The sequence below is a fragment of the Phoca vitulina genome, unplaced genomic scaffold (assembly GCF_004348235.1).
Source record: "Phoca vitulina isolate PV1807 unplaced genomic scaffold, GSC_HSeal_1.0 scaffold25, whole genome shotgun sequence".
Classification (NCBI taxonomy): domain Eukaryota; kingdom Metazoa; phylum Chordata; class Mammalia; order Carnivora; family Phocidae; genus Phoca; species Phoca vitulina.
In genome coordinates this window covers 43,030,490-43,054,997 of record NW_022589728.1, presented here as the reverse complement: position 1 = coordinate 43,054,997, position 24,508 = coordinate 43,030,490, and the positions used below count along the sequence as shown (strand labels likewise).

The 24,508-nt window shown below is 36.8% G+C and overlaps 1 protein-coding gene across 1 annotated transcript in view; it reads right to left on the bottom strand.

The window, feature by feature from the left end:
• Positions 1-24,508, bottom strand: part of CPQ (carboxypeptidase Q) — a 443,268-nt gene that overhangs the window by 318,923 nt on the left and 99,837 nt on the right. The gene's annotated exons all lie outside the window — the stretch shown is intronic.

The following is a 24,508-nucleotide window of genomic DNA, read 5'->3' as shown; positions in this document are numbered from 1 at the left end:
TATGAAGAGAAGAAGTAACAGACACCAGCTCAGCTTAAGAAGAAAACCTTGAGAGGAACTCAGCATTTTCTAAGATCAAGCTCAGATTTTTTTTGTCTCTTGGCTGTTCTGGTAGCAACCCTGTCCTTTCCTCCCATGTGAATGGTACTGCACCAGGCCCTTAGGATTTTACAAAAGACAGAGAAGACCCCATTCCTGTTCTCAAGGACTTCATTATCTAAGGATCCCTTCTAACCACTCTATCATTCCCTGACCTCAACTACCTTAACCCAGTTTCATGTTGGAACCTGAGATGTTCAAAACAGTCTGCCCAAGAGCAAAGATACTACCTCCCAATCACACTAGCATTTTAATCCCTCAAGCAATATTTTACAGCAATTACTTTCAAAAAGAGAAGTTCTTTACTATGCATGAGGCAAGAGACAGAGACTACCCACAGTTATTTTAATAAAGTTATAAATTAATACATGCTGTTTAGTGAATAGACACACCATTTTTTAAAGTGCTTTTAATCCTTTTAAATTTTAATGCAAATTTAAATGTAATTAAAGATGAATGGCTGGGAAACATTTTTGCTATGGCATATAACCTAGTAAGGATGCCAAACCATCTTGAAGGCATATAAAACTCTGACCTCAGAGGTTATATGCTTTTTTTTTTTTTTTTGGAGGGGTGGGGGTAGAGTGTAAACAGAAAAATACCTGTGTAGAAAAAAAGCTATACTGAAATAAAGTAGTGTTCCTAAATGCAAATACTGCTATAGTAGAATATTGAAAAGAACCCATTTGGTAAAAATGTAATATCTCTCTTTGGGTACTCCAAAGAGAATTGCCTCATAAGAATATATAATGGTAAATGAAAATAAAAATCAACAAAGAAAAGGAGTTATTGGTTAATATCCCAACTATCAGAGTCACTAATGTGGATTTCTAAATAAAGCCCATAAACAAACATTTGGTTTATATTCAAGTTCCTCTTTCTTTCCACTTACTCCCATTTACACCGTCACTCATGGGAAAATGCGATTTATGTAAAGTAAATAAGCACAAGTATTGGATTTATTCCCCAAATATTTTCACATCCTAACCAAAAACACATTTGGATAAATATCTATAAATGCTGCAAGAAGTTAGTGGTCCTTGACATATTTGAAAGGTTAAAGCAACAAGGCAGCAAATGATTTTAAATTGCTTACTAATATTAGAACATAGGTTTAAATCACCTTGAAGTAGAAACACAGTTATTATTAATGACTATAATATAGGCTTTTTGTTTTCTATTATAATTCTATCTTATAAATTTAAATATTTACATAACATACCAGTAAAATATTTCAGTATCTCTAACATTTTCTTCTCAGTTTCATTTATTTTTTATCCTGTGTCTGCAGTCATATTATCCATAATATTACTTTGATGAGTTCTTAATGTACCTCAAAATTTATACACCTAATTAGGTTTTATCCCATTTTGTTTTAAGCAATATCAATAAGGTTAGTAAAAATTAAAAATAATGACAAATCTAGCCAATTAGATGAATCAAGAGCCTAGTGCTTATTCTCTTACCTAAAAATAAGACATTGTCCCCTTCTTTCTATAATCAAGGTAAAATATTATTTTTTAAAATGAAAATGTCTATGAAATGCTATAAAGAATACCACACTGATAACATGCTATAGTTCAGATTTTAGGACTTGTGGAAAATGGATCTTAGATACAGTTAAATTCTTTAGTCTTACAAAGTTCCAAAGACATCAGAAGACCCCCAAGGATCCAGAACATTTTATTAGCTTAAATTTGGAAATTTTCTGTGGTAAATTATTTGAGCAGACTCTAAAACTGAGAAGCAATTACAATTTTATTTTGAAATGTAGCCTAATTTTTTTTAATAGGGATTTCTTTATTTATTTGACAGAGAGAGAGCACAAGCAGAGGGAGAGGGAGAAGTAGGCTCCCAGCCGAATAGGGAGCCCAATGCAGGACTCGATCCCAGGACCCTGGGATCATGACCTGAGCCTAAGGCAGATGCTTAACTGACTGAGCCACCCGGGTACTCTGAAATGTAGCCTTCTTTAAAAAAAAAAAAGAATAGATAACATTTCTCTATATTTCTGTGTTAAGCTCAACTTGGTTTGTCATTTTAACATTTCTGGGTGCAATGCTTTCTATTAAGAACTTAGGGGACCCAAAGATAAATAAGACAGGAGCCATGTCTTCAAAAATTTTTCAGACTGGCTGGCAATTGCTTCCGTGCAAAATAACACAAGAGTGAATGGATTTGACAAGTCTATAGATGTCTCTCACAAACAGAGGAAGTTCTAACTAGATGCCACAAGGAGTCAGGTAAACATGTCAGTGTAACACTGAGGCTCCATGTAAACAGTTGAGGGTGAACAGACTTTACCTATTTGGTTTGGTTTGCCTTACTATATCCTCGAGCTGAGGTATGGCACTGTTTCAGTGATGTTTGTTTGCAAACTGTGTTACTCTGTAGAGTACTTTCACATACATCCTTTTATTCATGTCTCACAGCAATCCTATCCAGTGCATAGGACTATTTCCCTCACTTTCTATCAGAGAAAACTAAGGCTAACATATTAAACAACTTGTCCAAAGTCACTCCAACCACTGAGAGATTGGGATTCTACTAGACTCCCTTCTTTTCCATTCTTTTCAATATCTCACTCTGCCTCACCACAATTCCATGAGGCACTCCCATTCATTCATTATCAAACACTCACTGACCATCAGCAATGTGGTGGGCATCTGGGGTAAAATGTGTGTAAAATATGGTGCCTTATCTCTAAAGGATTACCATCTTTTATGGAAGACAAAATCTTAAAGAGCTAATTATAGTGTCATCTGGTAAATGCAATGATAAAGCTGTCCTAATGTGCAGGAGTGAGGAAAAATCAAGGAAAGCCTCCTAGAGAAGGTGAATTCCAAACTGAATCTTCAAGGGTAGGTAGGAGTTAGCCAGGTGAGGGAGAGAGGAGGTGGGAGCCCCAGGGAGGACCAGGAGGAAGCTATTCCAGACGATGTTCAGCATAAATGAACAACAGCAAAGAGAGAAACAACAGGATGTGTATGGAGGACTTCTTAGCAAGTTTTTTTCACAAGCAAACTATTTTTACCTACTTCAACTTTTTAATCAGCTTTTTATTGAAGCATAATTTACTTACAATAAAACTAATTAGTTTTCAATATACAATTCTATGAGTTTTGACAAATATATATAGTCATGTAACCACCACCACAATCAAGCTATAGAGAATTTGTATCTCTTCAGAAAGTTCCCTCATGCCTCTTAGAGTCAATCCCTTCTTCCCATCCCTGACCCCTGGCCACCAGTGATCTTCTTTCCGTCACTAAACTTTTGTCTTTTATAGAATTTCATATAAATGAAATCACATGGTATGCAATGTTTTGTGTCTATCTTCTTTCACTCAGCAGAATGCTCTGGAGATTCATCCATGTTGTGCTGTCCATCTGTCCTCCATTCTTTTGTATTGCTAAATAGTATTCCACTGTATGGATGCACCATGTTGTGTTTATGCACAGTGAGGGATGCACCACACTGTGCTCATCTGCTCACCAAGTGATGGACATGTAAGCTGCTGCTAGTTTTTAGCTATTATGAATAAAACTACAGTGAATATTCACATACAAGCCTTTGTGTGAGCAAATGTTTTCATTTCTCTTGGGTAAATATCTAGGAGTGGAATTGCTGGGTTTTATAATAAGCATATATTTAGCTTGATAGGAAACTGATTTCTAAATAAATTGAAACTGTGGGGCAATAATTGTTCATTCTCGTTAAAGATTCTTTTGGTCCCACAGCCCAAAGCACTTCTCAATTGTCCTGCCCAATTCATGAATTTGGCATCGTTAACACAGATGTGTGTATGCCCTTGCAGTTTTCAGAGCATGTTCACATACACGATCCTAATTTACCCTTCTAGCAACTCCGTAAGATAGTCCTGGTTGATACTCAGCAGGTAAGTGTCAGGGACAACCTTACCAGATGCGTATGTTATCTGTCTGATTGGCTGACAGCCAAGCTAAACTGGCTCTCAAGACGTTTCAGATACCATTTCTGGAGTAGGTACTATGGGCCCCATTTGAAGATGAGGAAACTGAGGCTCAAAGAAGTTAAGGATCTTGATCACCATGAGACCCCAGAAAAGCATAAGGACAAAGGACTCCCACCTAGAACTTCTAAACTACTGTCCTTTCCATGTCTTGTGAGCACCACGAAGGGAAAAACAGGTGGGTGCAGGGGGTATTTGCGCTATAATTAGATTGATAAAGAGGGTTCCTTTCTTCCCACAGACCTTGCATGAGGAGCTTGTCCTGTGATGTTCCCAAATTCAACTCTAGAAAATATTAGCAAAAATACATTGGCGTTGTCTCCCTAAGGAGGGACAAGAATAGAGAACAATATCAGAAATGCCAGAAGCCTCCATCTTTGAGGGGAGAGGGCTATAAGCCAAACTGTGATGACAAGAATCAGGGACTTTCCATGCTCTGTGTATCCAGGCTCATTGTGATCCCATGGCAAACTCTGTCAGAGCCAGGCCAGGCACCTGGCGGCTACAGCTCAACTATCAAGCCCCACTTCAGTACTTCATGAATTTTATTTTTCTTTTTTTAGCTCAAAGAAAGATTCAGGTAATTTAAAAGGAGCTTCCCCCCATTTTCATAAATCATAGCTATATTGCCACAATCTTTCCGACCTTCCTAAAAATCACTACAAACATTTATTTTGATAAAACTGAATAGAATGCAAATAAGGACAAAATTAACATTATTTGGATCCAATAGCAACCCCAAGATGCAGTCATGGTCTCCACAGAGTGACTTGTAAAAGTAGCAACAGCACCAAATCCCTGCTTTGCCCAAGGCCATGAAAAGTGCATTTTTCCTTTAGAGGTGCGAATTGCTCACATATGTTCACCATGACATTGTGCCTGGTCCCAAGCTTAATATATTCAACTGTGTGACAATCTGAAATGGGAAAAGAGCTTTTCAAATCTGAATATAAACTTTATATAAACTTTATATAAAATATACTTTATTTTCAAAGTTGATCTGGGTCTGAACACAATCTGTCCTTACAATTTAGAATCTAAAACTCATCCTATGTATCCTGGATCAGTGATTCCAAAATTGAGCATTGAAGAAATGAAGAAACTACAGTTGTACTTACCTTCATGAAGTAAAAGTTTCTTGAGACAAAATTACCAGAAGTTGTTAGATGAATGATCAGCAAGATACATATAGTTTGGTGAAAAGAGCAAAGAGCATTAACTGTGCGGGTAGGAAAGGAAGGTCTCTACCACAGACCACCATGGGAAGGATCCATGGGCAGCTGTTCAGAGTGAGTTTCTCTGGCAAAAGGAACAGGGACCAGGGATCAGGAGTACAATAAATACTTACTTTCCCTTGCATTGCAAGAATTTCTCTTTATTATATTAACTCCCTCTACCCCCTTTCCCCCATTTTAATAAGTCATGAATATGGTAATTACATAAAAAATAGAGATAATATAAACATCCTTCAACCTCCTTACATCTTAATATTTTGTCATCTTTGCTTCAGTTCTTATTTTCTTTAAATAAATATCCATAGATTACAAATGTGCACTGTTTTATATTACCCATCCCATTCTCTTTTTTCTCCAGAGACAACACTTACTATCTGTGGTGTTCAAACTATGCATGTGTTTGTACCTTCAATACATATAAATGTATAAACATTACTTGCATGTTCTTTAACTTCAGATAAATTGTATGGTAAGTACCTATGTTTCCTCAACTCATTTTTTTAAATTCAGTGTTGCTTGTGAAAGTAATTCAGACTGATATATGTAACTCTGGTTCATCCATTTTAACTGCTTTCTAGTATTTGATTGCATAAACCTGCTCCAATTTATTTACCTATTCTCCCATAATAATAATTTCTTACTATGACAAACAACACTGCAAAAACACGCATGTACCTGTCTCCTTAAGTACTGTGTGAGCGCCTCTGTAAGGCACGTGCCTAGAATCGGGCTACGCTCACTTGCACAAGAGCTCTCTCACGTGGCTGCAGTGGCCGCTCATTCTCCTGGAGCGCTTAGAGTTTCTGCAGCTCCACAACATTTTGCCAAAGTCAAACGTTTAAAGTTTTATTAAATCTAAATATTATCTCATGTTTATTATATTTTCAATAAATATGTAAGTAGGGGTGGGGGAAGGAGTATGAGGTTCTAAGACATCACCAAGGCACAAAAAGGCACACTGCTAAGCCAGTATCTCCAGCTAAAAGAGCAGCAAATTCATTTAAAGCTGTGCTGGTCTCACCCCCTCATCCATCCCACCTCGTGCTAGTGATATCTGACTCCGCACCCTAAATCCCAACTTGGTTCCAACCCCAGACATCAGTGCCCTGCTTAAAAGGGCTCTGGTGGCCACTCACATAAAATCCTATGGTTGACCCCATTACCAGAGGTGACTAGGATCCAGCCAGCTTCTAGACCCACCCAGAAGATCACGTACAGCTCTGTTACCAGCCCCGTCCAGCCAGGTTTCATTCCAACCATGTCCTATTGTGGAGGGCAAGTGAGAGAGTGGCATCACGACAGAAAAAACTCCCACGGCGACCAAACAAGGTCATTTACTGTAACCAAAACTATACGAGGATATGAGGGGAACAACTGAGAGAAGTCCAAGTTTCAGAAATCAGTGGGAAAACTTCCACATGGGACAACCTACAACGGGTGAGAGTCTGTCTCAGCAATTCTTTTTGTAATTGAACAAGACACACAGATTAATAACTGAATGGTAATGAACGTGATGATACCAACTGTATCATGTAGCTTAGCAAACATTACATAGAGGAAAAAAAAACTAGAAATAACCGGAATATCCAGTAATGAAGGACTCATACAACAAAATGCTATGTGCCAGGCAGTGAATGCTTTAAATGTATTACCTCATTTTGCCTTGACTCTAACCCCATAAGGTGAACACTATTACAATCCCCATTCTTGCAGAAAACAAAACAGGGCCTTTCAAATGTTAAATAATTTGATAAAGGTCACATTGCCAATTATGGATTAAATCAGAATTCACCCTCAAAGTCAGGTTCTGAACAACTGCTGTATATTCTCATTAAAAAGAGGAGAGGGGTGCCTGGGGGGGCTCAGTCGGTTAAGCGGCTGACTCTTGGTTTCCACTCAGGTCATGATCGTAGGGTCCTGGGATTGAGCCCAGTGTCGGGCCCTGCGCTCTGTGAGGAGTGTACTTGTGGATTCTCTCTCTCCCTCTCTCTTTCTCTCTCTCTTTCCCTCTCTCCCTTTGTCCCTCTCTCCACTCACACACTCTCTCTTTCTCCATCTCTAAAATAAATAAATAAATAAATAAATAAATAAATAAACCTTAAAAAAAAAAGAGGAAGAATGTTTTGTAAATGTATATAAATATTCAAATGCATAGAAAGAAATATGCATATAGGCCAAAATGTTCATAGTTCTTACTTTGGGGCAACAGAACTTCATATGAATTTCATTTTATTTTCTACTTGTGCTTTTCTTTATTTTTCAAATTTCTACATTTGAAAATAAATATGTTATTTTCCTAATCAGGAAAATATTATTTTAAGACACTGTATGAAACTTATACTTCCTGTTTGCACATCATTAGCTATTTGGTTTTTGTATAGAACACGTATATTATCCACAGCTTCCACAGATGAGTGCTTAATAAATGCTCTTCAAGATGAGACTAATGCATAAATGCAGTCTGAGGGCAAATGTCTTATTCCATGAACTGAGAGAGAGAACCAAGAGCTTTCTCAGAAAACAAAGCACTGAGTGTTTTGTGGTAATTTCCCCCAAATTAAGTAGAGAAAATGCACTTTAAAGGTAAGGTTCAGGAGCAGCACAATATGGTAGTCTGAGTTTTATAAAAACAAAAACACATTTTGCAAATTAGTTCTGTCACTAAAAGCTGCATTAGCTTTAAAGTCATCTGGATCATAGTAAGGCTGACAGAGATAGTTTATGAAATGGCAGCATAAAGGAGGAGAGGAATATTAGTAGGCAATGAGGCTAACAGTTGCCTGTGAAGTTGAGATTGGCAATTACTTCATTGATCCCATAGGACCGAGAGAGCATGAACTGTTTTTTGGTTTATTCGATTTTTAAAAACCAAAAAACTAGATATTCTACTCAAAAAAACTCAGAAATCCTATCAAATACAAATTATGCTAATAATAATATTTATAAGTACCATAGAAACTGACCCCAGGGAATTTTTATAACTTTGACCTGGTCACAGTAATTAGTAGCAAAGATTAAAATTCAAAACCCTTCACTCCTAGTTCTCTATGCTTCCACTAAGAGATGCTAAATGAGGTTACCACCTAATCCTCTACCCTTTTTCCTCACCTAGAAGTAACGTTGGCCCTAAGAAATGTAAGAATATGCAAGATGGCCTTCGCAAGTTTCTTTCCAGTCTACCTTTGTACCTTTCCAGGCCCATTACCATCCTTTTCCATTTTCTCACCATGAACCTGCTCCTCCAGTCACTGGGCAAGTACGTCTTATACATTCATATCCTCATACCTTTGCTTGTCTTCCTTCCTGTCCTGAGTATACCTTTTCTCCCTTCTTAGCCTCGGGGAATCCATCATCCTTCAGTGTCATGTCCCTCTGAAGGCTTGTTCAACCCCCAGAGAGAGCTAACCCTCTTCTCCTTATTCCCATCTTAATTACAGCAGTCCTGGTTTGATTCATCTGTGTGTTATCGCCCCTAACCCTGTGCTGGGCATACAGTGGATGCCAATACAGTAACCAATTACCGAGCATCAGTTAAGTGGCCAAGGCCGCCTTAGGGGCTGGAGAGACAGAGATTATAGGCATCCTGTGTCTGAATCAGGCTCACAGGACAGTGATTTGATAGAGAAGTAAACAGGAATCACTGTTGTGGCAGCATCAACAGAGGATTCAATAGTCTATAGAATTTAACTGAAGAAAATAATAAATGCTACATGGGTGCAATCAGTGATCACTCTGGTCCACTGTTACCACTTTGTGGCATTCGGGGATGTTGCATAAGAGAACATGACTGTTTTCTATGGAATCAACCTCAAAAGATCAGTGTATTCAAACTAACCCTATCATCTGCTGCCTTCAGCCACCTTCTCTCCCCAGCCTTTCTCTCTGTGATATCACTCTGGTTTTTCTAAGACCCAGACTTGACAGCTTTGTAATCTCTGATTCCTCCCATTCCTCATCTCTCAGATCCAAAATGTTTTAATTGATCTTCATTTCATAATATTTGGTTCTCCATTTCTAGTAATATTTGGTTCTCCATTTCTGAGGTCATTACTCCTCCAAACTATTAGTCCCTCAAATCTGAATTCTCTCTGGTCTTTCTTCTTTCCCATCCATTTGTCACAGAACCAAAAGAATGTGTTCCAGAAAACATTTATCCAAAACTTCCCCTATTTGTAAGTGTGCAATAGTTCCCACTGGCAATAAACCCAATCTGGCCCTATCCTAGGCTTCCACCACTATTCAGACATCATTTTCCCTCCAACATGTCATCTAGAAGCACCTTTCAGAAATGCCCTATATATTACCTTGTCAAATATATGTAATATATAATGATCACCAACAAAATGTACTTTTCAAGGTCTTCTTGGGAGAATTCCTATAGAATGTGGTCCCAAGGAAAATCTGGTAATTCTTAAGCCCAATGGCAACTAACAAGGGTTAAATACAATTTAACCAATTTTGACAATTTCACCCTCAATTTCCTTTAGAAATATTGGGTGGATGTCATCTGGTCCCAGTGGTTTACTGATCACCCACTTTGTCAATCAGGCCACGAGCATCTAATGCATTTACCAGTAGTTGATCCAAAACCTCTAAGCCATCTATTTCTAAAAAAGACAAATTTTCCTAATGTTTTCCTCAGAAAAATGTTTCAATTTAATGATATAAAGCTCTGAAACTTCCTGGAAATTTCCCAAGCAATTTCTCAATACAAAGGAAATCAAGAATGTAAGGAGCCCCATAAGGCTTTGGCCTTTGAGCTCCCCTGGAGAAACTAAAGTACCTTCCATTAATTGATATTATTGACGCATTTTCCCAAATAGCCATCAAAATGGCTCTGATTCTTAGGAAACCATTTTCAATGTGAAATTCATCACAAAATTTTTCTTTACTGCTATGAGTACAAAATATGTACTCACCACTTTGCTTCAGGGACTGTAATTCTAAGACTACAATGGGGCTGTCAAAGAGGATTTTTACAGACTAAGAAAAAGATAGAAGTTCCAATTAAAACTAGAGCAATAATCTGACATAGCTGCAAATACATCAGCTCTGGACTACTCTGTTGGTGAGGCTATGAACCAGAAACCAGGAGGCAGAAAACAAAAAGAGCCAAAAAAGAGAGTCTAAACCAAAGAAAGAGACAGGGAGAAGAGAGTGAGATAAAGAAGGGAACAGAAAGAAAGACAGAGATGGTTAGTAGAGAGAAGTACAGAGAAAGAGACAGAGAGACAAGCAGAGTAAATAACAGAGACATAAATAGAAACAGTAAAAGGAGAGACATAGAGAATCCCAACTATGAAGAAGAAATACCTAAATTTCCTGGTTCTACATGATTAAGTTCAATGCTAATTATAACTTCTGATTACTGAACACATTTCTTAAATTCACCCACAACATCAGTTATCAAAAACCTATAGTGATTAACCAGTGATAGTTTCTGTTAGGAAAAAGGAATCAGAGAGATTTGCTAAAGAAAAGGATGAAATGTGAGCTGGATAAGGATGTCTATTAGAAAGGACACCTGGGTCCTATCAACCCACATTATTTCAGCAGTAAGTCTAGAGAGCACATCGTCCATACTTTCAAAATCTCAAAAGAAAACCTCTTCCTGGAAGATTTTTCATAACATTAAACATTGGGAATATCACTAATGTGATCTAAGGGTCCGACTAAAGGCTCTACAAAGCAAACGAAAAGAGACATCAGCCGGCCTCCAGAAGCTTTGAAACTAAGAAAACAACAATGACAAAGATAAATATATGAAAACTAAAAACACTAAGTAAAAAGTCAAGATTTCACATTAAGCATAAATCTGAGTGAATGTCATAAGATCATGGGGGAAGAAGGAACCAGATAATGTTTAAAAAGTAAAATAGAAGCAGCTTTCTTTTCTCCTGGAGAAAATGACAAATTATCCACATACCTACCTTAACTTCATGCCTCAAACAGCAAGTGGATTTTTGTTTTTAATATCAAATGAAGAGTGCTGGGTTAATTACACTCCTTAATTCAGAGTATACCATCATCACTGGCCTATTCAAGGCAAATCTCTTTTATTTGCTTGTTTTTAAAACTTATTCTCTTTTAACCCCACTCCTCATTCCCACCTCTGCCCCATGTTCTAAGGGGACAACCATTCTAAGATGTTTTTTGTTTATATGTCTTCTTATTAGATGTGAAATATTATTCTCTGTGCATGCAAAATTGTATTTATATATGTATGCAAATGTATTATGTATTTCATTCTATTTTTTATTATTTTTACTCAGCTTTATGTATGTAAGATCCATCTATGTTGCTATTCATACATTAGTCTGTTGATTCTGACTTCTGTAAAACATTCCCTGGGAGGCACCCACCGCATCTTACATGTCTACTCTCCTAGTGAGGGACCTCCAAATGGACCCTACCCCCACAAATAAGACGATCATAATTATCCTTATATATGCACCCTGAGGTAACTCACTGACAATTTCTTTGGGAAATATACCAAGGAAGTGAATTGCTGGGTCATTGAGTACAAAAATATATTTAAGTTGGCTAAATACTACCAGTATGTTCTCCAAAAAGGTGGCACCATGCTCCATGTCCACCAATCAGTGCATGAGGGTTCCTATGTCCTCACAACCCCACCAACTTTACATCTCTGCCATAAAATTATTTCATTATTTTTTTAAATTTGCTTTGTTCTGATTACTAATGAGTTGAGCTCTCTCTATATACGTGTTAGCTTTTAGGGATCCTCTTCTTTAAATTGTTTAGTTAGAACTTTTGTCCATTTTTCTACTAGGGTTACTGCCTTTTTATTGTTGATTTCCAATAGTTCATAGCGTACATATTAATCTCATAACAACTTTAGACAGTGTTAAGATCGTCTCCCATTTTGTCATCTTTCATCATGGTATCCTTCATTGTAGAAATTCTTAATTTTGATGCAATCAAATTCAGTAATGTTTTTGTTTTATGGTTTGTGCTTCTTAAGTTGTGTTTGTGTGAGAGTGTGAAGGCACATAGGAGATAGATGTGTAAGTCCCATTTTTAAGGAAACAGCTAAGAGGAAAACAGAAGTACTTGAGAGATGTGGGCAGAAATATCCACCATGAGGCAAGGTGAAGAGGAAAGTCTTTAGGGAAGGCATGACTTGGGGCAAGACTGTCACATATTAGCTGTGTGATCTCAAACAAAGTGCTAAACTTCCCAGAGCCTGTCATCTGTAACATGTGAACAATATCTAGCCCAAAAGACAATGTATAAGTAAAAGAATCTGTACAATGACTAGTGTATAAAAGGCATTCAATAAATGTGAGTCCCTTTGCCCCTTCCTCCTCATTCCTACTCCCGTCTTGGTGCAGAGAGAAAATCTGTAACCTCTGACACTTTGGAATTGGATCCTTCAGCTGATCTCATACCTGCAAATTCCAAGAGTCACCTGTGGATACAGGCTCTCTAGAACACTTTTGCTCACACTGTGATTAGATATCAGACAAAGATTAAGCCCTGAAAAAAACAAAAAAACAAAAAAAACTGGAAGTGCTATTTCCCTGATGAGACCAAAGGAGAAGAAGAGGACAGAGGCAAATAACCAATTATCTGATGATGGGGCCTTGTGCACAAATTAGCTAGCACCTCACTAAGAAATGGATCGAAACTATTGGCTTTGGAATGTCTTCCCTTGGTAGATGTGCTAGGAGTGTGCAGGAAGGCTATTTTAAGTTCCTATGAGATGAATACAATAAGAGTTTGGAATATGCTTAAACTGCACCTTTCCAGATTTTCCAGTCCATGCTGCTTAAATTTTCAGAAAGAATAGACTGTGGCAAACAACCTAATCATGATTTGATTGATGTTCATTTATCTTTCTCTTTGCTATGTGCCTTTACTTTAGATGCACACCAAAACTTACTGCTATTTGGATATGACAGGACATAAAGGACATACGGAAGTCACACAGGGTTAAAAGAAACTTGTTTGAGTATGAATGAGTTTTTAATATCTCTTTTAAATGTGTGACATTTCTCACATCAGATCAATGGGTATTTAATATGCATCTATTACATACCAGGCACTAAGACTAGTGCTAAAGGAGATACCAAGATAAGATGGAGCTTTCACCCTGGAGGAGGTCATAGTTTCTCAGCAGAGAGGACCATGTAAACAATTGACTTCAATAAATTGTGATTATTGCATACTATAGGCAAAGTCCTAAGAGAATAGAGATGAAAGAACAATTAAGTTTACTAGGTTTGGATTCAAGAAAGACTTAAAGAAAAGATCCATTTTAAATGATTCTTTAAAATGAGTAGGAATTCTCCAAGCAGAGAAGGGTTGGGTTGGGTTGAGTTAGGATTAGGGTTAGGGCGAAGGTTAGGTTAGCCAGAGATCCAGAAGCAGCTTTTGAGGCAAACTGGTATGAACATGTCAAGGTGAGAGCAGTTAGGCCCAGGTAGCTGAAGCATAAGGGGTGTGGCTACAGAGGAACAGACTTGACATACGCCTAGAAACACAGCTTGGGGTCGCTTTTTAAAAGGTTGTAAGAATTTGAACTATACCCTGAAAAATGAAGAGTTTAAGCAAGGGAGTGGTATAATGAGATCCATATTTTACAAAGACAACTGAAGCAGTGGTATTGAAATGGATCAAAATGAGACTGGGGTCAGGAGAATCAATTAGGAGATGATTATAACACTAGTCAGGAGATGTTAGGTCCTGAACTCTGATGCTACAGTGAGGATGGAAAAAAGGAGTCATTTAAGACTTGGTGACCAACTAAATGTTGGAACAAGATAAATGGAAAGACTTAATTCATTCAACTAATGGTTCTTGAAGCTTTTCTGTGCATGAGACATCATGCTAAGGAGTAGGGCAAAGTTTCTCAATTTCAGCACTACTGGCACTTTGGAATGGATAACTATTTGTTGAGGGGGAAAAGAGGCCTCTTCTGTACATTATGGGATGTTTGGCAATATTCCTGGCCTCTACCCATTGAAGGGAAGCAGTACCCTGTCTCAGTCACAACTATCAAAAATGTGTCCAGATATTGCCAAATTTCCCCTGGGGAGGAAAATTGCCCCCAGTTGAGAACCACTGAAACTAGGATCTCTAACTCTAAGAGGCTTATTATCTAGCAGAGAAATGCTTATGATATAAGCATATATAGGGTACAGGAAAAACAGAAGGGAGAAAGAGGTCAATACTTGTTTGGGGATGAGCAAGCATAGAAGAAGTCTCCATAGAAGAGGCATTTGAGCTGAATCCTTAAATATGGGCATTCCAGGCAGAGAATAAAAACATGAAAGCAAGATACCATCTCAGACATTAGATTTAAGCTCCAAGCATGGCTGCCTGGGTGTATGATAACATCATTAACAAATATGAGAAACAAAGGGTGATAGGATGATGAGTTTGTGGGACTTGTAGAACATCCAGTAGTTGTTGGAACTGCAGATAGACATCAAGCACATATATGTACAGTTAAAAGTCATAAGTATATAGGTGGTACCTAAACCCATGGGACTGGATCATATTACTTAAAGACAATATTTATAGGCAGAAACTTTTGAAAAACACCAACATTTAAGATGAGGCCTAGGAAAGAGAAGCATCCAAAAGGGAACAGTAGAAAAGATGACGGAGAGAACCCACTTTAATTTATATGGCAAACTTGACAATCAGCCTAGAACATTTCTCTTCAATCCATCAGCATGCCCAGGGATATATGCCCCCTACATTTTTTCATAATTACTCTCCTTATAATCTTTTTAGTCCTTTTAAAGCCACTACAATTCATTTGCTACTGAGGACCAAATTGCTATTGATGGTTATTATGTTATTAAGATACGCATATAATCAATGGGTATCTTTTTTTTTACTTGTTTATTTATTTATGCAAAAAAAATTCATATCATATTGTTACCAAAGAGGCATAATGAAATGGGCATCGTGTTAGATATGGACAATTGGCATTCAACAGACATTCCAACTTTATTTATTTATTTATTTTATTTTTATAAAGAAGTTTTTTAAAATTTTTTTTAAAGATTTTATTTCTTTGTCAGAGAGAGAGAGAGCACAAACAGGGGGAGCGGCAGGCAGAGGGAGAAGCAGGCTCCCCCCTGAGCAAGGAGCCTGATAAAGAACTCGATCCCAGAACCCTGAAATCATGACCTGAGCCAAAGGCAGGTGCTTAATCCACTGAGCCACGCAGGTGTCCCTCCAACTTCCTTTAAATGGGTTTTTCTACATATAAAGACTAGAAACCTAAAAATCTAAATTTCTTCCTACACCTAGGGTTCTAGAAGTAATTTAAGTGTCACCAATTTTATGCGCTTGAACAAGATCTGGAAGGCAGAATTAGGTGGAGGCTTCTTTCTACTGCTTCTACTATTTCAGAGGCAAGCACAATTGTAATAATGTCTGGATTTCCTACAGCAACTTTCTGATAAAAGCCATTGCTTAATCTAAGAAAAGCAATAGCGTCTTGGTAGTCTGGTTCTACAGAATGGTTCTCAAATTCACTCCTGAAAAGCTCAAGTTATGAGCAAGTCTGCATTATGAGCTTTCCCAATAATTCTGAAAACAATTTAAAATCCTATAATATACCCATATGTGCTTTAAATTTAAACCCAGTTAGAGTAGTTCCACAACTAAACATTAACTGCTAGTCAATTCTATACATTAAGCCCAGTGTAGTGTTATCTCTACCTCTCTTCCTCCCAATCCTAAATCATCTCCATGAAGTCATGAGGTACACATACTTTGACATGACCCAGCAGAAGTACCAATCAGCACACTCAGCCCAAAATCTAAGTCTGGGTTGACTGCATTCTTAAGTTTCTTAAGCGTTTCAAGAGCAAGTCACCCACCAGTCTGCAAACCAGGAGGTTGATGTTCCAAAGTCTGTGTAGACTGAGCTAAAGAACTCAGTTTCTTGGAGCACTCTGATAGGGCAAAGGGAGCATAAATTAGTCAATTCTGCTGTTTTACAGTCTTTTAACTAGGGCTGGCTGAAGGGACAGCCAGCCTTCTTCAAAAATGAGAAATAAATAAGTTCTTAAGAAGAAATGAAAAAGGAGATAATGAATCTATACAAATTGTTTCAACAGCTTCAAAAAATCAATTTGAATCAGGTGACAACAAAGAATTTAAATCTTTATTATATAATGAGTTCCTATACATCAATTAGAAAATCTTTAAAGTACCAACAGAAAAGTAGGCAAGGGATATTCACAGATAATTTAAAGAAGAAAAATACAAGTAACCAATAAATAAATGAAAATATTAGTTTCACCAATAAGCAAAGAAGTACAAAATTAAATAATAGTGAAATACCATTTTAAGCCAATCAAAATGGCAAAGATTAGAAAAAATTACCTAATGCATATGAAGGCACAGGAATTAGGATATTAAGATGAATTGCTGACAGGGTGCCTGGGTGGCTCTGTTGTTAAGCGTCTGCCTTCGGCTCAGGTCATGATCCCAGGGTCCTGGGATTGAGTCCCACATCGAGTCCCACATCGGGCTTCCCGCTCGGCAGGAAGCCTGCTTCTCCCTCTCCCACTCCCCTGCTTGTGTTCCCACTCTCTTTGTCAAAGAAATAAATAAAATCTTAAAAAAAAAAAAACAGATGAACTGACAGGAGAGTAGATGAGTACAATTTTCTGGAAAACAATTTAACAAATATATCAAGAGCCTAAAAATATCAGTATTTATATTAAAATTTTGAATAATTAAATATACTATTTACATTGTATCATAAATTTATATTATAATGATATATAAATTCTATTATATTAACATTTTACATAATTAAAAATATTTGGACAGAAAAAATGGCTTCTAAGAATTTTATTTCCATTTTTTATATCTATAGGAGCAGTTTCAAAGTCATTTTTTGCCACCCTCTTAAGACTCCCTAGAATATCCCAATCATTCCTCTTTATGATATTCATCAAAAACATAAAAATCTCTCCTTTAAAAATCTATCCTTACTTCTCTATTAAAGGATTTGTATAGCTATGTTATTTGAAACAATAGAAAAAAAGGAAGAAAGAAATAACCAAGATTCCAAAAAGAGGTTTTGGTTATGTTATTTATTGTATATTTGTATTTTGTAACTATTAAAATTTATTCCAAAGGATATTTATTAGTATGTGGTAAATGTCCATGATATAGGCATAAAAGGACACAAATATATACAGTTTCATCTCAAATTTATAAAACAAAAATATGGGGTGCCTGGATGGCTCAGTCGGTTAAGCATCTGACTCTTGGTTTTGACTCAGGTCACAATCTCAGGGTCATGAGACCGAGCTCGCATTAGTTCCATGCTCATCAGAGAGTCTGCTTGAGATCTCTTCCTCTCCCTCTCCCTCTGCCCCCTCCTGCTCACATGTGCACAAAGACACACTCTCTCTCTCTCTCTAACATAAATAAATAAATCTTTTAAAAAAATAAATAAAATAAAACAAAAATATATATGCATATGGAAAAATTAGAGAGAAAAATTAAAATGTTAGCAATGATTCTGGTAGAAAAGATCACAGACAATTTTTATTACTTTTATATTTATGTACATGTTTTCTACAATGAGCAAGTACTGATTTTATAATCAGAAAAATCTAAGCAAATTATGATGGGTCAACAACATCATCAATAGGCAGAAGGAACCACTATTTTTTTATTATTACAAGTGACTAACATTCTAAGGAAAGACCTACCTAAAATAATTCACTGTTCCTCAAACATTGAATGAACAGCTAATAAGCACTAAGTATGGTGCTGAGGGTAGAGAGATGGATAAGATTCAGCCCAGCTTTTCAGGACTCCCAGGAGCTCCCAATACAATTTGCAACAAAAAATATTTTGGGAAAGCCCAATACCTCTATAGAGATGCCAGTCTCCACAGAGGACTAATAAGTACTCAATGATCTGCTGTTTGGGGTTCAGAGACTATATAATAAGACCTACCAAGTTATGTCTACTGAGGAAGGGTTAACAACACTCTGCCCAAGTTCCTCTTTCTTGCCCATTTATCAGCCTTTCTTGGATTTGGCTGCTGGTTCTCATTCTTTCACCCAGTCCATTTAAATCTTATGTCTGCTATGCTATCTCGGGGTTGATTTGAAATTATACTTTTGCCCTGTCTTACTTCTAAGTTTTGCTCAGCATCTTCATCTTACTTGGCCAACTTGCATCTGTCTTCTTCCAATTCTCCATAGATAACTCAGAGAGCCCTAACCCTGAAACGCAAATAAACTAACAAACACTGTAATACTGAACTCTGGAATTGGATGGTTAAAAAAAATCAACTCTGGTTATATAAGGAATCTGCTCCATAGCATATGCCTGGGAGAACCCCTGCTCTCATGAACTTTAGCTTCACTGATCCCTTGTGGATTCTCATAAAAATCACAACCTTTTCAATCTGGAAGAGAACTTACAGATTCAAATGTCAGCCATCTCTCATTTTACAGGTGACAAAATTAAAGTCCATAGAGATTAAAAGACTGGACCAAGGTCACACAACTAGTAGGTGGCTAAACCAAGGACACAACATGGGTTTCCTAAGAGATGAGTTCTGCACCACACTACCTGCAAATGGAGGTCCCTTTATGTTGACTTCACACTATCTCCTGTGGGAATTTTTCCATACCTGGTTCAGTCTAACTCTCCAGTGTCCTCAGAGCTCAAAATAGCCCAGTTGCCAGACAACTGTTTATCTACTCTGAGCCCCATGGAATAAGGAGTGGGGTGAAAGTGAGTCTTGGAACACTACAATAGATTCTAGTGAGGAAAATCACTTCCCCTGGGTTTTGAAGGCCCCAGGAGCAATCAGTAACTTGGCTTAGTTTTCAATACCAGGCAGATAGCCAAGGAAGATCAGGCCCAGCCACAGAATGAGAAATGAGGATAAGAAAGAAAGAGGAATGAGAAAACATGTCCAGAAAGAAGGTGCAGACACCAATATATTCTGCTGCCACCGTACGGGTATCAGCAGCTTTTGAGACAGATCTGTTTCAGTCAGATGGCTAAAAAGGGAAACCTTATATAAATGAAAATAACGTTAAAGTATCTGTATGTGAGGCAATATAGTCTAACAACTAAAAGCACAGACTCTGGAGTTTGACAGTTGGCCTCTCACTGGTTGTATGACCATAGGCAAACTATCTCACCTCTTGGAGTCTGGTTTTCTCATCTGTAGAAAAAAAAGCTAGACCTTTTAAGATAGTTGGAAAGACTTAAAAAGGAAAAAGAAGTTATACATAATCTGGTGCCTAACACAGGTTATTGCATAACAGAGGCAACTAAACAAAACTCTATAGTGTCAACCAGAATCCAAGCTGAGGGGTTCCCCTAAAACCTCAGAGGTCACCTATTCATGCAGCCTCAGAGAAATCAAAACAGACTATCCCAGTGTTACTTTCAGAATGGTGGAGTGAGAAACTTCGCAGATCTGTCCTCTACAAAACATTTAACTGAGAAAAATCATTTTTGAAAAAATCACTTAAAGTCTTTCAAAATTGTCTTAAGGGTCTAAAGCAAATGGAGAAACATTCATTCAAGAAAAACTACTAAATCTGAGAATAATGAGAGTCTATAGCATTTGGGCTGTGGCCTGCTTCCTTCTCCCATCCCCAGCTCCATGTTACAAAAACACTATTATGGGCACTCCACTCCAAAAAGGCTGAGGCCCTATTCCTCTACCCAGCCCCAACTCATATGGTAGAAATCCTACCTTAAGTATAGCCACCAATAGTACTTGGATCCTGATCACCTCTGTCTATCAGCTTACTCATAGGCAGAGGTCCCACGCTGGGAGAGGCAAGCTGAGAAGACCAGGAGCTACCACCCTCCCCTTCTAGCACCTGCTAAGGATATCACTCTGGGAGAAAAAGGCCATTATCACTGTGCCTCATTCCTGGGAAGTAGCAAGGTTCTCCTAGCAAAGAGGCAAGCAAACAAAAGGAAGAGCTTTGCAGTTCTTACCCAGGATAGTGACTATATCTGGAGCAGAACACAGAGAATTCCATGCCTAAGGGTGTTGTTGAAAACAATGGAGAGCTTGGTGGAAGACAATTAAAGAAGCACTAGAAGCTTCATGATACTGCTAGTACCAAGCAAAATGGCAGAGCAATCCAAAGTTTAACAGAAAGAATCAAGAAAAGAAACAACCAAGAAAAGCCCTCTTGGGATCACAGTAAACCCTGGTGACTGGAAAAGCTACGCACATATTCCTATTCAGGAACAATTAAAACAGGACATAGGTCAGATTGAAAACCCTTCCCAAGCTGCACACAGATCCATCAACAAAGGGCAGAAGCTTCACTGGCATAAGAGGCTTACGCACAAACTGACCAAATGCAATCTGAAAAATAAGTTATTCTGATACGGAGGAAAATATTGTTAAACAAGATAGTAATAAAATCACTTGGATCCTAGCAAGTTGGAAGAGTATGTACATGCCCTAGGCTGTACCCTCTCAAGGTTGATGGTAGAAAGAACTTCCAAGTTACTAGGCTGTAGCTGAACTTGGGGCAAAAACATAAACTCTTTAAGTTTTAATAACAGCCCCCTAGCCATGTGTACATCCAACAGTAAAGGGGAAAAATATAACCGACTAATGAGATCTGTGCACAACCTTTAACCAATAATTAGTTTATGGGGATCCAGGGCTGACTCCTAGTGAGCCATACTAAAAGTTAAAAAAGGAGGGAAAAAAAGCACTCTAAACAGGGACATTAGAATCTGTACACTGTGAGAGAAACAGACTTCACAGAGTTAGTACAACCAAATCATTAAACAAATAAAGGGCAAAGCAAACAACAAAAACAACATCAACTTTCAGCAGGCAGGAGAGGGAAAGGGAGAATCAGTATCGAGAGTTGCTAGAATATATTATTTTAAATGTTTAGTTTTCAACAAAAAAAAATGATGAGACATGAAAAGGAATACAAAAGTGTGACCAATACATAGGATAAAAATCAGGCCTTAGAAACTGCCTTTGAGGGGGCTCTGTTGTAGGATATATGAGGAAAAGACTTCAAAGCAGCTTTTATTAATATGTTCAAGGAACTAAAGGAAACCATACTTAAAGAATTAAAGAAAAGTATGATGACAATGTCTTAGCAAATAAAGAATACCAATAAAGAGATAAAAATTGCAGGAAAAAAATTCTGGAGCTGAAAATTATAATAACTGAAAAGAAAAAATCAGTAAAGGACTCAACCATATATTTAAACTAGCAAAAGAAAGAATCCGTGAACTTGATGATAGATTGATACAGGTTATATAACATAAAGAATAGAGAGAAAAAAGGGGAAGAAAAATGAGCAGAACCTCAGAATAATGTGGAACACCATTAATTGCACCTACATACTCACGGTGGAAGGCCCAGAAGAGCAAAAAAGGGTAGAAAAATCTTCATAGAAATAATAGTTGAAAACTTCCCAAATTGATAAAAAACACTAGATACATCCATGAAGCTCAATAACCTCCAAGCAAGAAAAAAGCAAAGACATCGACACCTAGGTACATCAGAATCAAAATTATGAAAACCACAAATAAAAAGAAAATCAGTAAGAGCAAAATGACTCATCACATACAAGGGAATCCCAATAATATTAACAAGGGACTTCTCATCAGAAGCAGCAGAGACCAAAGGACAATGGATGACAAATTCAAAGTGCTGAAAGTAAAAAATTGTTAACCAAGAATCTTATATCCAGTAGAACTATGTTTCAAAAATGAAAATTAAATAAATAAATAAGAATGGATGAAAGGTTGGAGAATTTTCTGCTAACAGACCTGCTTTGAAAAAAAAAAAAATGAAGGGAATTCTTCAGGCTGAAAACAAGTGACACCAAACAGTAATTTCGATCCTTGTCCTCACAAAAATAAAAATACTTATAAGGAAATACTGTAAATAACCATATGCCAACAAACTACACAATTTAGGCAAAATGAATAAATTCCTAGAAAGACACAAACTACTAAAACTGACTTGAGAATAGAAAATATGAATAGATCTATAACAAGGAAAGATATTAAATTAATAATTAACAATCTTCCCGCAAAGAAAATCCCAGGACCAGATAGCTTGCGCATTCTACCAAAAACTTAAAGAATTAATACCAAACTGTCACAAACTCTTCCAAAGAATAAAATACCAGGCAGTACTTTCCAACCAATTATTTGAGTATAGAATTACCCTGATACCAAACCAGATGATGTCATCACACACACACACAAAATAAAACTACAGAACAATATCCCTTCTGAGTATAGATGTAAAACTACTCTACATAATAGTGGCAAAATGAATTCAGTAATATATAAAAAAAATTTATGTTATAACCAAGTGGAATTTATCCCAGGAATGCAAAGTTGGTTTAAAATCTGAAAATCCATTAACGTAATACACCCAATTCAATGAGGAAAGAATAGTCTTTTCAATAGATGATGCTGAGACAACTGAATGACCACATGCAAAAGGATGAAGATTGGATTATCTGACCATATATGAAAATTAATTCACAGATCTAACTGTAAGAGCTAAAACTATAAAACTCTTAGAAGAAAATAAAGGAATAAATCTTTGTTTAGGCAAAGGTTTCTTAGATATAACATGAAAAGCAAAGGTTTAGGCAGAGATTTAGGCAAAGGTTTTGGTTTAGGCAAAGGTTTCTTAGATATAACACGAAAAGCACAAGCAACAACAAAAAAAATTTAGATAGGTTGTGCTAGATCAAAGTAAAAACTTTCCTGCAGCAATACTACCATCAATAAAGTGAAAGGAGAATCCACAGAATGGGAGAGAATATTAATAAATCATACATCTAATAAGAGACTTGTATCCAGAGTACATAAAGATATTTTACAACTCAATAATAATAGCATAATTAAAAATTGGGCAAAGGATTTGAATATTTCTCCAAAGAAGATACACAACTGGCCAATAAGAACATGGAAAGATGCTCAACATCATTAATCATTAAGGAAATGGAAATCATAACCACAATGAGATATCCCTTCATACCCACCAGGATAGCCATAACCAAAAGGACAGACAATAACAAATACTGAGAAATATGTGTAAAAATTGGAATACATTCATGGAAATGTAAAGTGGTACAGTCACTTTGGAAAAGAGTATGGCAGTTCCTCAAAAAGTTAATCATAGAGTTACTGTATGACCCAGCAATTCCACTCATTGGTATATACCCAAGAGAAATGAAAACATACATCCATACAAAAACTTATGCATGAAGGTTTTTAGCAGTGTTATTCACAATAGCAAAAGATAAGAAAAAACAAATGTCCATCAACTGATGGATAGATAAAATGTGGTAAATTCATAAAATGGAATACTATTCAATAATAAAAATGAATTAAGTATTGATTCATGCTACAACATGGATAAACCTGGAAAACATTACACTACATGAAAAAAGCCAGTCACAAAAGACCACACAGTATATTATTCTGTTCATGTGAAATATTTAGAATAGGCAAATCCATAAAGATAGAAAGAAAATTAGTGGTTGCCTTGGGCTTAGGAGGGAGGTACAGGAGAGATACAAAGGAATTATTAAGGAGTATGAAGTTTCTTTTTAGGGCAATGAAAATGTTCTACAATTAGATCGTAGCAGTAGAGGCACAATTCTGTGAATATACTAAAAACCACTGAATTGTAAATTTTAAATGAGTGAATATTATGGTATGTGAATTATACCTCAAAAAAGATTTTTTTTAAAAAAACTGACCATCTACTTCTATACTGGGTCTTTCTTTTGGCATTAGAGAAGGTCAGAACTTTCTATAAACTTTTTAGAGAATGTCAACTAGCTTCTTTTTTTTTAAACTTTTTATTGTTATGTTAATCACCATACATTACATCATTAGTTTTTGATGTAGTGTTCCATGATTCATTGTTTGTGCATAACATTTAGTGCTCCATGCAGTATTAGCTTCTATAAAATAGTTTCTCTGCCATGGGAAAATAGTCCATGAATATATGAACAGTCCATAGGAAAATAGTCCATGAATAGTCCAAGACTGATTCACAGCTCACTAGTGACCAGTTATATATCCCTGATCTAGTCATTTATATTGTCTGATGAAGCTGAACTAGGGAGCTGATAAGTTAAGGTAGAAATTCACGCTGGATAATTCCTTGCATTTG